The sequence below is a fragment of the Panthera pardus genome, unplaced genomic scaffold (genome assembly GCF_024362965.1).
Source record: "Panthera pardus isolate Hobbes unplaced genomic scaffold, ASM2436296v1 HiC_scaffold_25, whole genome shotgun sequence".
NCBI classification, from domain to species: Eukaryota; Metazoa; Chordata; class Mammalia; order Carnivora; family Felidae; genus Panthera; species Panthera pardus.
This window is the reverse complement of record NW_026526821.1, coordinates 8830324-8843912: the sequence shown is the minus strand read 5'-3', so window position 1 is coordinate 8843912 and position 13589 is coordinate 8830324. Positions and strand designations below refer to the sequence as shown.

Here is a 13589-nt window from a genome sequence, read left to right as displayed (position 1 = left end):
GCCTCCTGCCTTCACCGGCCGCGGCGGCCCCGCCCCTGAGCCCCGCCCCCGAGCCACGTGGTCCGCGCAGGCGCGCCCCTGCCCCGCCCACCGCCGCGGACTCCGCCTCCGGGACGCGAGCGAGCCGACGAGCGCGCGCACTCCCGTTCTCGCCTGAGATTCCCGCGCACGCGCGCGCCTTTCACCACCCCCACACACAGTTCCCCCCGCCCCCCCCCCCCCCCCCCCCCCCCCCGCCCCTCCACACACACCGCCTCCCGCCATCCGGCTAAACGTGGCCCGCGCGCGCTCCGGCGGTTCCAGTGACAGGTACGCGGGGAGGGCACCCCCCCCCCCCCGGGGGCAGCGCGCAGGCGCAGATCCAGGCCTCAGCCTCGCCGCCTCCCCCTCCCTCGCAAGGTGTGCCCAGGCGAGGGAGGGGCGGGTAGCAGCACTCCGGGTCATCCCGAATTACCAGCAGAAGCCTCTGCGCCCATTTGAGCAGGTCAGAAAGTGAAGTGCACAAGCATATCTTCAGATTTTCGTCAAGTGTGAGCAAGGTCGCGGAGGGTGACATGATTAAAATGGTTTAATGGGTATCTTCATAAAGCTATCCTGTAATTGTTGTTTTTCCAAAAGGGCTCGACTTGCGCCGCTATTATAACTTGAGATTTCTAAACTTGGCCTGGGTTCCAAGAATCCACTTGGCTTTGATAGAAACCCACGTGGAGGAAACCGAGTTTAAACTGCGGGGGGGGGGAGGGGGGGACAAAACTAGCCTTGCCCCCTCCTTCCCAGAAACAACGTATTTAGAGCGTTTCCTACCCTTCCCTGCTCACAAAAGGAGAAAAAAGGTTACGATTCCGAAGGCCTGTCTGTGTTCCCTCATTTTAGGTTCGCCCCAGGAGGAACCACAGAAGCAACAATCACAACCACTAAGTTTTCTGCCCCAAAATGCAAACGAATTCAAATGTAAACAGAGCTAGGCAACTCACCGAAAACAAAACAGCAAAGTATTTTTTTTTAATGGGATATGGGTGTATCCAAAATGGAAAAACTTAAAACCTATCAAGAAAGGCACTTAAAGGATATATTTAATAAATGGGGGGAGGGGGGGGGCTATATAAATGCTCTGCTGGTGAGCAATGGAGTTCTTAATAGAAAATGGAATTTTGAGAGACAGCTTCTTAGCAGAGGGGAAGAATTTGCCAAGTGTGATGTTTCGCTGTCATTTTATATATAACTACTAACCCCACATATGGTCTGGTTAGTCTTTTTTAAAAAGGAAGTGAACCAATTACTTACTCACAATTAGCAGTGCCAGAAGTAAATTCTTCGGCCAGACCTCCTTTTTTTTTTTTTTTTTTTTCCACCCAAGTACACTGATGTTGATCATTTCTAGTACTAAGGTTCCTTTTCTCGGAGAGGACAAATACCTTCTTTTCAAATAGTTTTTAAACCCTTATAAGTAGTCACATCCTAAAACGCAATCCAAGGGCACTCTTCATAAACAAGAAACTTCGTTTAACTTCTCCAAACAGCGGGCTTGGAGCATTGCTACAAAAACAAACTATGAGCAAGTGGAACCAGGTTGAGTCTCCACATTAAGTGTAGCCTTACTCTACATGTTAATGGATAACCTTTGAACTCTGAAACCTTGAATGCTGTAAACACAATAGCACTGATAGTTAAAATTCTAGTGTCAAAACTGAGCAAAAAGAGAAGTCCAAACTTTTCAGAAGGGATAGGGAAACAATCAAATGTTTTGACAAATAATGGTTCTACTAAGAACAATGAGGCTTCTGGCTCTCAGACCTTGTTGCTCCTGAATCATTTTCTGAGCAAAAAAAAAAAAAAAAAAACGGTTGTGCTTTTTCTCTGTGCCCTTACAAAGCTACCACTTTGTTAGCATAATAGCATCCTATGGTTTGTTAGTTACTGTTTCTCTCCTCCTCCCCCCACCCCACCCCCCAAAACCTTGTATATGTTGTAGCTTTTAAAATTAAAAGAGAATTGTCTTCACTGATCTATCGGCTCAGAGTTTTGTATGCCATCCTTATGTTTGAGCAAAGAATTACAAAGAACCCTGTTCCTGGAGATGTGCCAATAAAACTGGGAAATCGTTGCAAAAATTCTGCCAGTGACTGAGGGCTGGGTTGCAAACACGTACTGTGTTTTTCAATGGACATGGAACGATCTGCATTTGCTGTAAGGGCATCTGTGAGACACAGTCTCCCCCTTTCAAACAGGAAGACTCGCGCTTAAGATTTACTTGGAAAGCATGCATAGTCAAAACAATTAAAAGTGGAAACTCCAAAAGTAAAGGAGAACACTAGGAGCATTTGGTTTTGTAGTAAAAGCGGAAGAACTCATTATTATCCTATGAAATGAAAATGGAAAACCAAGCGTTGGTCTGCATAAACTTAGCTCCACCCACGAGTAATCCTGTTTTGCCATCACTCCTAGCTAGACTATCTCTAAAGGAGTCAGGTGCTGCGGAGAGGCAAGCAACACAAACAAAGAATAGGACCAGAAATGTCCCTTCCCATAGAAGCTGATGCTCTGCACATGTTACTTGGAGAAAGGTCGAAAAAGCCCCACTTCACCTCTCCTTAACGCGACAAACATCAGCTACACCTCGTTTTTCACAATTATCCAAACAGCCCGGCCCTCCTCAAGATATATTTCCCAGTGTACGCTTAGAAAATTGCACCATTATCTCTGATTTAATCCTCGTGATAGGAGACCTCTTCATTTCCCTAACTTCTGGTTTTCTCTCCAGATGCTGCCTGCGACACAGCCTTCTCAGATCTAATAACAAAACCAAAAACCCTTCTAATTTGCTACATTTAACATTTATTGGAATCATCCTGGGAGACTTCGCCTTCATTAGAAGAACAATGCAATACGATCTTCCCATTTCACAAGTATTTATTTTACTGTGGAACTATTACAGAAAAACAGTTTTGGAAACTGTACGTAAATCCTTGGAGCTGAAATGGAGCCAACATAGACACTCGACTTAAAAGAATGCAGTGTTCAGAGCAGGAAAACCTGAAAAACTGCAGTGAGGAGTCAGCAGGAAAAGAAAATGAAAAAGTTAAGGCGAACCTTGCCAGCTCCTGCTAACTACAAAGGACATTTGAGAAGGAAACCAGGGCAGCCCTTTTAACACGACTGAATGCACTAAATTAAGGACGGATCACCCAACAACTCCAGGAAAGCCACACAAGTCTCCTTCCAGTAAGTTTCTTGATCCCACTCAAGTCCTCTCGAAATTTTAAGCCCTCTATAAAACATCGCAATAATAGATGATAAAAATAAATCGCAGAAATCACCTTTCAGAAGTGGAGGCAGCGTCTGGAGCCTGGAGACTTCTCTCGGAGTTTGCCAGCCCACCTGGCTCTGAACAATACTGCAAGAGATGAGATTACTGGTTTTTCCAAGCAAACCGAAAAGGGAGGGGCCAAGTAGAAGGCTCAATTCAAATTGAGGTTTTGATGCAATCATGACTTGATTAAATTAATCGACCTTGATGATGTGCAAAGAGCACAGTTGATTTTTAACTGTATCTGTCCCATTCCCCCTCCACTCTTCGGGCTCGACTTTTGTTTTCTGCCAATACCCTGGATGCTTTTCAAGGCTGACTTCACTCACAATGTAAATGTATAAACTTTCTTTAAAAAATGACATGGGTCGGGGCACCTGGGTGGCTCAGTAGGTTAAGTGCCCAACTTGAGCTCAGGTCATGATCTCATGGGTTCGCGACCTCGAGCCCCACATCGGGCTCTCAGCAGCGAGCCCGCTATGGATCCTCTGACCCCCTCTCTTTCTGCCCCTCCCCCACTTGTGCTTTCTCTCTCTCTCTCTCTCAAAAGTAAACCTAAAAATAAATAAACATAAAATATACACATATATATTAATTACATGTGTCACATGGCTTTCAGAGCACCCCTTGAAACCTTTCTGCACTCACCTGATATTCCAGATGGGAGCTCTGGCACAAGGGGAGGGGTTGGAGGAGGAAGGTGACTAACAAAGTTTATTGAAATTTGATGCCCATTCTCATCTCCATACGTGGATCCGCCCACTTACTCAAGCCAAAACCCAGAAGTCCAACTCTATTCCATCTCCATCACCCTACATGCACCTTTAGTCCACTAATTTCTATGTGAATATAGCTCAGCGTTGTCCATCTACCTCCGTCTCTAACACAGCACCATCACCTCTCACCCTCTCCTCCAAATACATGGAGCACATAAGGCATCTGCCAGCTTCTTCCTTTCTAAGCTTGCCTCAATACAAGCTCCACCCTAAGTCCAGGAGATCTTTTACAGGGTAAATCAGATCCTGCCACCGCCCTGCTTAATGGCTTCCTATGGCCTGGGGAGGGGAAAGGGGGGTTAAAGAACAAACTCCAAGAGCTGGCCTCCCCAACTCTGTACATCTGGCCCCTGCCTAACCTGCAGCTTCAAGTTTTGGGAAGCCCTTGCCTGGGATTCTAAGCTTCAGCCCTGGGGCCTTCCCTCTGACCCGGAGCCTTCAGACCTGTGGCTCCCTTTGCCTGGCGCCCCCTACCCTTTCTTTCAAGATGGTGGCTTCTGTGCCTGGGAGTGGGGAGGGGGTGGCTTCCCTCCGACAAGGTTTCAGGACCTCTTCTCCCCACGGGTCCTGTCTCAACTATTCCATCACACCTTCTGAGAGCCGCATTAGCCTTAGAATATGATTTAGTCTCTCTGGGCTGCAGTTTTCTTCTCCACCAAATGTGGTGATGATGAAGAGGTGGAAGAGCAGGAGGAAGGCCTTAAAAGTTCTCATCACAAGGAAAAGAACTGTAACCATATGGAGTGATGGATGTTAACTAATCATTTTGCAACGTTATGCCTACATCAGATCATTATGTTGTACGCCTTAGGCTTATACAAGGTTATATGTCAATCATATCTCAATAAAACTGGAAAGGAAGGTATTATGTAAATACCTATTTTTCTAGAAGACTCTGGAGAATCAAATGAGACACACTACAGAGCTGTGAACCCAGAGTTTTGCAGGGGCGAGTGGGGAGGCCCGGCATTGTTCTAGGCACAGGAGACAGAGCTTGCGGGAAGCAAAACAAAGTGTTTGTCCCTTTTTATTTATTTATTTTTTTAATGCTTATTTATTTTTTAGAGAGAGAAAGAGACCGAGCACACGTGGGGGGAGGGGCAGAGAGAGAGGGAGGCACAGAATCCGAAGCAGGCTCCAGGCTCCGAGCTGTCAGCGCAGAGCCTGACTCGGGGCTGGAACTCACGAACCGGGAGGTCGTGACCGGAGTGAGCCAAAGTCAGAGGCTTAACCGACTGAGCCACCCAGGCTCCCCAGCGTTTGCCCCTTTTTAGAGGGAGACAAACACATAGACAACAGATAGTATGTCTGCCTCATATATTGATAGAGCTGACCCCTTCCTCACCCTTGAAACACTTTTTCCCTTGCTTTGGAACCCCACATTCTATCGATTTCCACCACCGCCCCCTCTGGTCCTCACTGGAGGCTCCTTCTCAGAACCCTTTGCTGGTTCCTTTGCCTCTCCCTGACCTCCAGCCTTGGAAGCACCCAAGGCCCATTGCTGGTGCCCTGTGGTCTCTTTTCCTGTTCATTCCCTAGACGATTCCATCCACAGCCCAATGGCCCAAAAGACCATCTAGATGTTGAGGGCTCCCAAACATATATTTGTTATTTATTTTGAGAGAATGAGATGGGGAGGGGCAGAGAGAGAGGAAGGGAGAACCCCAAGCAGGCTCTGCACGGTCAGCTCTCTCGGAACCCGATGCGGGGCTTGGACCCGTGAACCGCCAGCTCGGGACCGGAGCCCAAACCAAGAGTCAGACGCTTAACCAACTCAGCCCCCCAGGTGCCCTTCCCCTCAACTCTGAAAACGTATTTCCAACTACCACTCCATCTCTGCGTAGATGTCTGCCCACAGCAGTGATCAGTAGAAGCGCTCACAACAAACGCATACCGAAAGGAATAGTAAAACACGCAGCTTAGCTGCAGAGAGGTCCGGTGGGGAGGGAATTGAGATTTGGGTCTTCAGGCCAGTCCCTGGGATCTTGGCTCTCTTTCTTCATCTGCAAATGGGGATTCTAACCCCTTCCCTGCCTGCCTCATTGGTTGGCTGGCTTGTCGGGGTCAAACCACAGGGGAGCTGGATGTCTGACAACACAGGGCGGCTTTTATGACGACTCTGCTCGTCAACACTGAGTATCCCTCCACAAAGGGCTCTACTTTTTCGTGGGACTATTTTTTTTTTAATGTTTATTTCTGAGACAGAGCATGAGCAGGAGAGGGGCAGAGAGAGAGGGAGGGAGACCCAGAATCTGAAACAGGCTCCAGGCTCCGAGCTGTCAGCACAGAGCCTGACGCGGGGCTCGAACCCACAAACCGTGAGATCATGACCTGAGCCGAAGTCGGTTGCTCAACCGACTGAGCCACCCAGGCGCCCCACGTGGGACTGTCTTTGAGTATACCTGGGACTCTGGCCTCAGCGTCCCTGGCAGCACTTACAGGAGTCCTGAAACCCAAGCTTCCACCCTTTGCTGAGAAGAGCATACGGGCTCCTTGTCCTGTTTTCTCCCCTTCCTTCCATCTCTCCCTCCTGGGTGAGTTAAGGGTCTAGTGGGCTATCTGTGTAGGTGGTTAGAGATTTCATTTTCTTTTGTTTTGTTTTTGTGGTTTTTGTTTTGTTTTGTTTTTTGTTTTTTGGTCTGAATCAGACTGTTAATGCCACTAAGGGCAGGGACTTGTCCAGACTCCCACCCAGCAATGCCTCCTGCATTTATTTCTCTGCCTTGGGATGGATGGACAGTGCGGACCAGAGCACCAAAGTTTCAAAGAGATCCTCTGCCAACAGCACAGCCGGCAGGCTGGGAGGCTAGCTGATAAGCGCTAACATTTATTGAATTCTTAATGTGTGCTTTTTCACTTTGTAACTCATTTAACCCCTCTAATGACCCTGTGAGGTAGGGTTTATATTTTTCCATTTATTAGACAAAGAACCCAGGCAGAGAGGGATTAAGCAGCTCTCCCAAGGCCCAGAGGCAATAAAATGGCAGCCTCCTTTCCTGTGTAGACACTGGCCAAGTCTTACCCCCACACCCTGCTGGTGCTTCCCCGGGACCTTGAACCAAGCCCAGCACATAGCAGATGCTCATTAAATACTGGACGGAAAAATAAGTAAATAAATAACTGCGTGCCAGGCACTTTACATCTACTATCATCACATCCTCCTAGTAACACAACGGCTACTTTTAGCCTTGCTTTAAATGCAGAGAGGTCAGATATGCATTCAACCCACAGAATGTGGCCAGCATTGTTTGCCACGGGCCTGGGACGCAACTACAAGGGAAGGGAGCTCTACGTGGACCGAGCTACCCTTCCGGCAGAAGCGCAGACCATCACCTCTCTGTCACGTCGATCTTTTCAGAAGTCACACTGATCTTTTCAGAAGTCACATCTGATTACATGAGGGTCCTGCCTAAAACTCCCCATGTCTCTTAGAATAAAAACAAAATCCCTGATAATGCGGCAGGCGGGATTGGTGGGGGGACTTTATCCCACCAACACTGGGATGTGACTGGAGAGAAACGCAAGAAAAACCGACCCACTGAAGTTCAAGTTAAGTGTTTCTTCCTTGATTCTCTCCTGAAAGGTGGCATCCTGGTGCAACAAAGAAGACGTGGCAAATTGGGGGGACACCGCTGTCCGTTTACTTTCTCTCCCGTGTGGAGGGCACGCTCAGAGAATCAGAGCTGTCACCGATAAGCATACTGGCCACTGGACTAGCCGAATCTCCACCCCTTGAAGTTATCACTGCCTTTGCTTTAACAAGAGGAAACTGAGACTCAAGATGAGTAAGTAGCCCGTCTGAGGCCACCCAGCTGACAGTTGGTTCCCCAGCCTTCCAGATGACAGTGAGGCCAGTGGACCATTTGAACCCCATGTCAAACCCCAGCTCTGTCACCAGCCGAAATCTCCTCTCTTCTAAAAATCTACACCGATGCACATTTCTCGACATCCTATTTCCTGAATGTTCACCAGTCAGCCATGAGTGAGTGTCTCTGGGGCAGGGTTGAAACATCCTCACCCAGCATTCCTCCCCACCCCCAATCCTGGAACAACAATATTTCACTTGGTTGCCCCGGGGCTAGCCCCTCCCACCTCAGTCCCCTCCCTGGCATTCTTGATGTACCTGCTTACTCTTCCTCCAAGTCCTCCAAAGTCCCCAGTAGACTCCAGATCTCCTTTGAAGGTAGGGAAGAAAGGTCATGCAAATTCACGTCCCAAAGGCAATTAGCAGAGTGCTCTTTTGCACACAGCTGGGAGGCAATAAACGTCTGTGAAATGAAAAATGTCCTAGGGACGCCTGGATGGCTCAGTAGGTTGAGGTTGAGTGTCTGACTCTTGATTTTGGCTCAGGTCGTGATCCCTGGGTTGTGGGATCGAGCCCCACATCAGGCTCTAAGCTCAGCAAGGAGCCTGGTTAAGATTCTGTCTCTCTCCCTCTGCCCCTCTTCCCCACTTGAACTGTGTCTCTCTCTCTAAAGTAATGGAAGGAAGGAAGGAAGGAAGGAAGGAAGGAAGGAAGGAAGGAAAAGAAAAAATGTCCCAGAAAGAAAGAAAGAAAGAAAGAAAGAAAGAAGAAAGAAAGAAAAAAGAGAAAATGTCCTAGAAAGAAAAGAAAAGAAAAGAAAAGAAAAGAAAAGAAAACAAGAGAAAATGTCCTAGAATGGATGTCAACTTTCCATGCCTTCCTTTACATGGCCCCTCACAGCTAATCAGTTACTCAGTTTTATAGATCCTATCATCCAAGTAGCTCTCAAGTGCACCCTCTCCTTTCATATTCCTACCATCCTGTCTTTTCCTTCTGATCTGCATAATAATTTCATAACCGGGTCTCGAGTACCTGTCTTCTTCTCAGCCTAGTAAATTTTTCCTCAATACCACAAATAACCATCCTTCTGCTGCCCTGTACAAAATTCTCCAATTTACCCAAATAAGTCCTAGTTCCCTCTCTTAGGATGCAAAACTACACCATGGCCCCAGCCAACCTTTCAGCCAGATTCATTCCATAAATATTTATTGACCACTCCTTTGTCCCGGGCACTGGCTAGGTAGTAATTAAAGAGTGAGGTACAAAACAAATTGGATTGCTGTCCTCATGGAGTTTATATTTTCATAGGAGAAACAGACATTAAACAAATTAAAACAAACAAAAAAAAATATATTAGCATATAATTATAGTAACTACCCTGAAGAGATAATCACTCAGGGGCTCGAAGAAGCCTACATAAGGATATTCATTGCAGCCTTGTTTATAATCGTGACAAGTAAGAAACAACCTACAAGTTCATCAAGAGAAAAATGACCACATAAACTATGATATATCCAAATTTAAGAATATAGACAGCAGTTAGAAAGAATGAAATAGTGCTACATATGCCCATGTGCTAAATCACCAAGACGTGATGGAGTAAATAAATAAACGAAGCCACAAAAGGTATGCCATTCTTTTGTTTAAACACACACAATAGTATATTCTCTAAAGGAAATGCAAATATATATATATATATATATAACATATATGTATGTGTACGTTTGTATATTATATATAATATATACATGTGTTTATACTACACAGGGATCAGAAATATATAGGCTGATCATTTCACGTTACATACAAATATCGAATCATTATATTGTACAACTCAAGCTAAGAGGTTATATGCCAATCATGTCTCAATATAAGAAAGAAATGTATATGCAAATGCATGAATAAAAGCTGGTTAATTCTCAAATACGGGCAACGGTCCAGGACCCTTTACTGGCAGCTAAATATTTTAATCTTTTAACACGCAAAACACACTCATATTTGACCCAGATAAGTAAAAATTAGCTGCCTATTAACATACAATTCCAAACTACAGTAAATACTCTGAGAAATTAAAAATGGAGAATAAAATACTTAGTATTTTCATACACTGCTTTTTTTCCCCACATACTGCTTTTTAATGAACTATTCTCTACTTACCCTTCTCCTTGCTCTGTGCCCACTACCTGTCCCACCTTCGTTTTGAATCTCCCCAAACCCACATGCCACATATGTCCAAAACTCAGTCTGTAGTCATCCTACCCATCCCCCATGCTCCTCTCCACATGCCACCATGCTCTTCGTTCGGTCACTCTCTTTGTTCGGTGCCTCCTTTATGACATTTGCTGGGTTATGCCCAGCCCCAGATGTTGTCTGAATGGACTACAGGCTCCTCAACGGGAAGGCCAGTTTCCTCCAAATCACAGCACCCAGGAAAGTATCCCAATATTCAGCTGTTCAATGGAAGTAAATATGCTCCCTGGTTCTTCCATTCACTCATTCATTTACTGTCTCACTCAACAAATAGTAAGACCAACTGGGCACCAGGCACTGTTTTAGGTGATGGGAACACAGCAGGAAAGCAAACCCGCCAAAATGCCGATCCTCACGGAGTTAGCACTTAATGTTGTAGTGAATTAAATGATCGGCGCTATGGGGCACCTGGCTGGCTCAGTCAGTGGAACACGGGACTCTTGATTTTGGGGTTGTGCTTTCAAGCCCCACACTGGGTATAGAGATTACTTAAAAATAAAATCTCAGGGCTCCTGGGTGGCTCAGTCGGTTAAGCATCTGACTCTTGATTTCAGCTCAGGTCATGATCTCATGATCTGTGGGATCGAGCCCCACATCGGGCTTTGCACCAACGGTAGTACAGAGCCTGCTTGGGGTTCTCTCTCTCTCTCTACTTCTCTCTGCACCCGCCTCCCTCAAAATAAATACATAAACTTTAAAAATTTTTTAGTAAAATCTTTAGAAAAGAATTAAAGAATTAAAGGATTCATGTTATGGAGACAGGGGGCGGGGAAAGGGGCCAGAGAGTCGAGGGAGCCGGTGAGGGTAATGTTCAACAGGCTAGTCCCGGAAGACTTCTCAGGTGGAGACATTTGAGTAAAGATCGGAAGGGGTGACAGTGGGAGCCACGCAGAGGCTCTCTCTGGGGAGAGAGTACTCCCAGCCGAGGGATCAGCATGCAAAGACCCTGAAGCGTAATGCCCCGTGGTTCAAGGAACAGCAAGGAAGCCGGCGTGATGTTGTGGCTGGCATGGAGCACTGAGAGGACACAAGTCATAAAATGAGGGTGGACGAGATCCACACCATTTGGGGCATTGTGAGGACAGGACGTTACTCTGGATGAACCTGAGGGCCGGTGAATGGTATGAACAGAGGAAGAATGATCTGGCGGAGGTATTAAGAGTGTTATTAAACAAACTGATAAACCAAGAGTCCTCCTTTGCTGCAATCACTCAGATATTTAAGCGTGTCCATATTTTCAGTACAACAGCACAACAACAACAACGATAATAGTAACAGTAAGAAGAGGTAAGACAAAGCGTAACAAAAAGGGAAAAATAAAACAATTTATTGAGCCCCTGCTATGTGCCAGAGTCTTAACTCCACACCTGATCTACCCGATCATAGTGTTTTCTCGTTCTTCTGATAACCTGTAGACTTAAATTCATCTGGCAGATGAGGAGACCGTAGCCATTCGAGGTTAACTCACTTTCTGCCTTACTAACTTCTTTCACTTGCTTGAGATTCTACAACAAGAATGAAGTAGAATTCTAGCCCGAACAAATTCCAAAGCCCATGCTGACTCATGCCATTCTGTTCTGTACTAAGCGGTTGACTTTGGCCTCAGGAGACTAGAGAATAATAATAGTGACCATTGATTAAGTACTTCTTATGGGCCAAGTACATTATTTGCACCATTTCTGGATACCCAGGCAGAATCGGTACCCTCGTCACCCAGATTAGAAGCCACACCTCCGAGTGGTGAGACAGGTAGTGAGTTCTAGGGCTGAGCTCTTGAAACAGGTTTCCAGGTTCAAACCAAGACCCCGGGCTACCCAACTATTGCCTTTGCCGTCTCACCGGAGCTCCCTCCCCACCTCCACCCCTGGCCTTTTACAGACGGAGGTAAGAGTCATCACTGACAGGTGTATTTGGAGGAATAAATAAGTCCTCACTACTAAAATGCCTTGGGGGGAATTTGGCACATAGCGAGCGTTCAATTAGGACAGGCTAGTGTCACAAAGACCACTGCCCACGGCCACACAGGAGCTCGCCCGCACTCAGAACCAGGTCTGTTCTCAACCACTGCACGGCCCTGCCAGGGTACTTATTCTGGTACCCTTATTCTGGGCGGGAGAAGAGAAGCAAGAGTGTTTCTATGACGTGAGACAGACAGTCAGAGCTGGCCCCGGGTCTGTCCACTCCAGAACCTGAGCAGCTCTTGACCACCAGAACGACTCCTCAGTGTAGACAAAGCAAGTGGAAGTCTTTGAAGAAAGATACCTCAATCCGAGTGATCCTCGAGGAAGCTGGGAGATACCTACCTGCCTTTCAGGGTTCTTTGGACACCTTCTCCAAACTGGAGGTCAAGCGAGACCGGAGAGGCACCTAAAGAAGAGGGTCAGAGGTGAGTGGCTCCAGGGAAGCGTGCCAGGTGGCTGAGCCCCTGTCCCCCGACCACAGCTCTCCAGCCACACCCTCAAACAGGATGCTGGGGTTTGGGGAAAATACTGGAGAGGAGATTAAGGTTAGAGCCACGCCCCTGGTAGGTATAGAGTGACCAAGAAATCAGGAGTCTACACTGAAGATTGGCCGTCTGCCTTGGTCCTCCGTAGTGCGGTGGACCCAAAGCCAGCTACCCCACTATTTCACTCCCAGCCAATGTTCTTCTTCGGCTCAGCAGCTCCCAAAAACGAACATGCAGATTTTCTCAGAAACCGGAACTGAATCAAACACGGTCCTCAGAGCCAGCGTAGACCCAAACCCTGGCTCCCAGCTCAGCTGCTGGGAAACCTCAGCCTCCTGACTCGACTTGCCTGCCTCACCTGTACAATGGGAAGAACATCGCCGCCCGCTGCACGGGGCCCGCTCTGGAAGGTTACAGGAGCTAATCACAACCAAACCTTAAAACGGTGCCTGGCACACGGCCATCAGCTCAGTAAACATCAGCCAAAATGACCTTAGTCATTATTGTCTCCGAACGTCTCCGTTCTAAAACAGCCCATCCGCTTAACGAATCCCTTTGGCTTCTTTGACAACTTAAAAAAAAAAAAATTTGTGCTTAGCACATTTTGTTGACGTATTTTTACAAATACCAAGCCTGCCCGTCCTCTTAAAAATATTTTAAGAGATTATATTTTGTCCCCACTCGCTTTGAGGAACTGCTTCGGAGCCACTGAGTGGGCCAAAAACAGCAAGAAAGCAAAGGAGGATAATAAAACCTCTTTCCTGAACTTTTTCCAGAAAAACAAAAAACAAAAAAAAAAAAGAATTTCAAGATTCAGATTCTGGGCTTTTAAGGACCATCTTGCTAAGTATTTTCTTATCAAGTTCCTTCTTGTTTTCTCCCCTCCCCCCCCCCCCCATAAACACGACAGTAATGAGATAGTTTCTTCTTTCTCCCTGCCTCCAAAAAAAAAAAAAAAAATCTGTCCCATAAATTTCTCCCAAACCCACGCAACCGAATTTTCTA

The 13589-nt window shown here is 46.7% G+C and overlaps 1 protein-coding gene and 1 long non-coding RNA gene across 3 annotated transcripts in view; one reads left to right on the top strand and one right to left on the bottom strand.

Moving 5' to 3' along the window:
* Positions 1 to 13589, bottom strand: part of ZNF217 (zinc finger protein 217) — a 38550-nt gene that overhangs the window by 24523 nt on the left and 438 nt on the right. Inside the window, exons 2-4 of one of the 2 annotated variants that reach the window (XM_053890122.1) lie at positions 12943 to 13155; positions 12442 to 12505; positions 3318 to 3394 (exon numbers count right to left, since the gene is read on the bottom strand). The gene's annotated coding sequence lies outside the window, so the exon portion shown is untranslated. Of the gene's footprint in view, positions 1 to 3317; positions 3395 to 8206; positions 8540 to 12441; positions 12506 to 12942; positions 13156 to 13589 lie in introns of those variants that run through there. The other variant, XM_053890123.1, reaches the window with a different exon arrangement.
* Positions 209 to 3888, top strand: LOC128773445 (uncharacterized). Its single transcript, XR_008417684.1, has 2 exons — positions 209 to 309; positions 2762 to 3888. It is a non-coding gene; the product is annotated as an uncharacterized LOC128773445 (long non-coding RNA).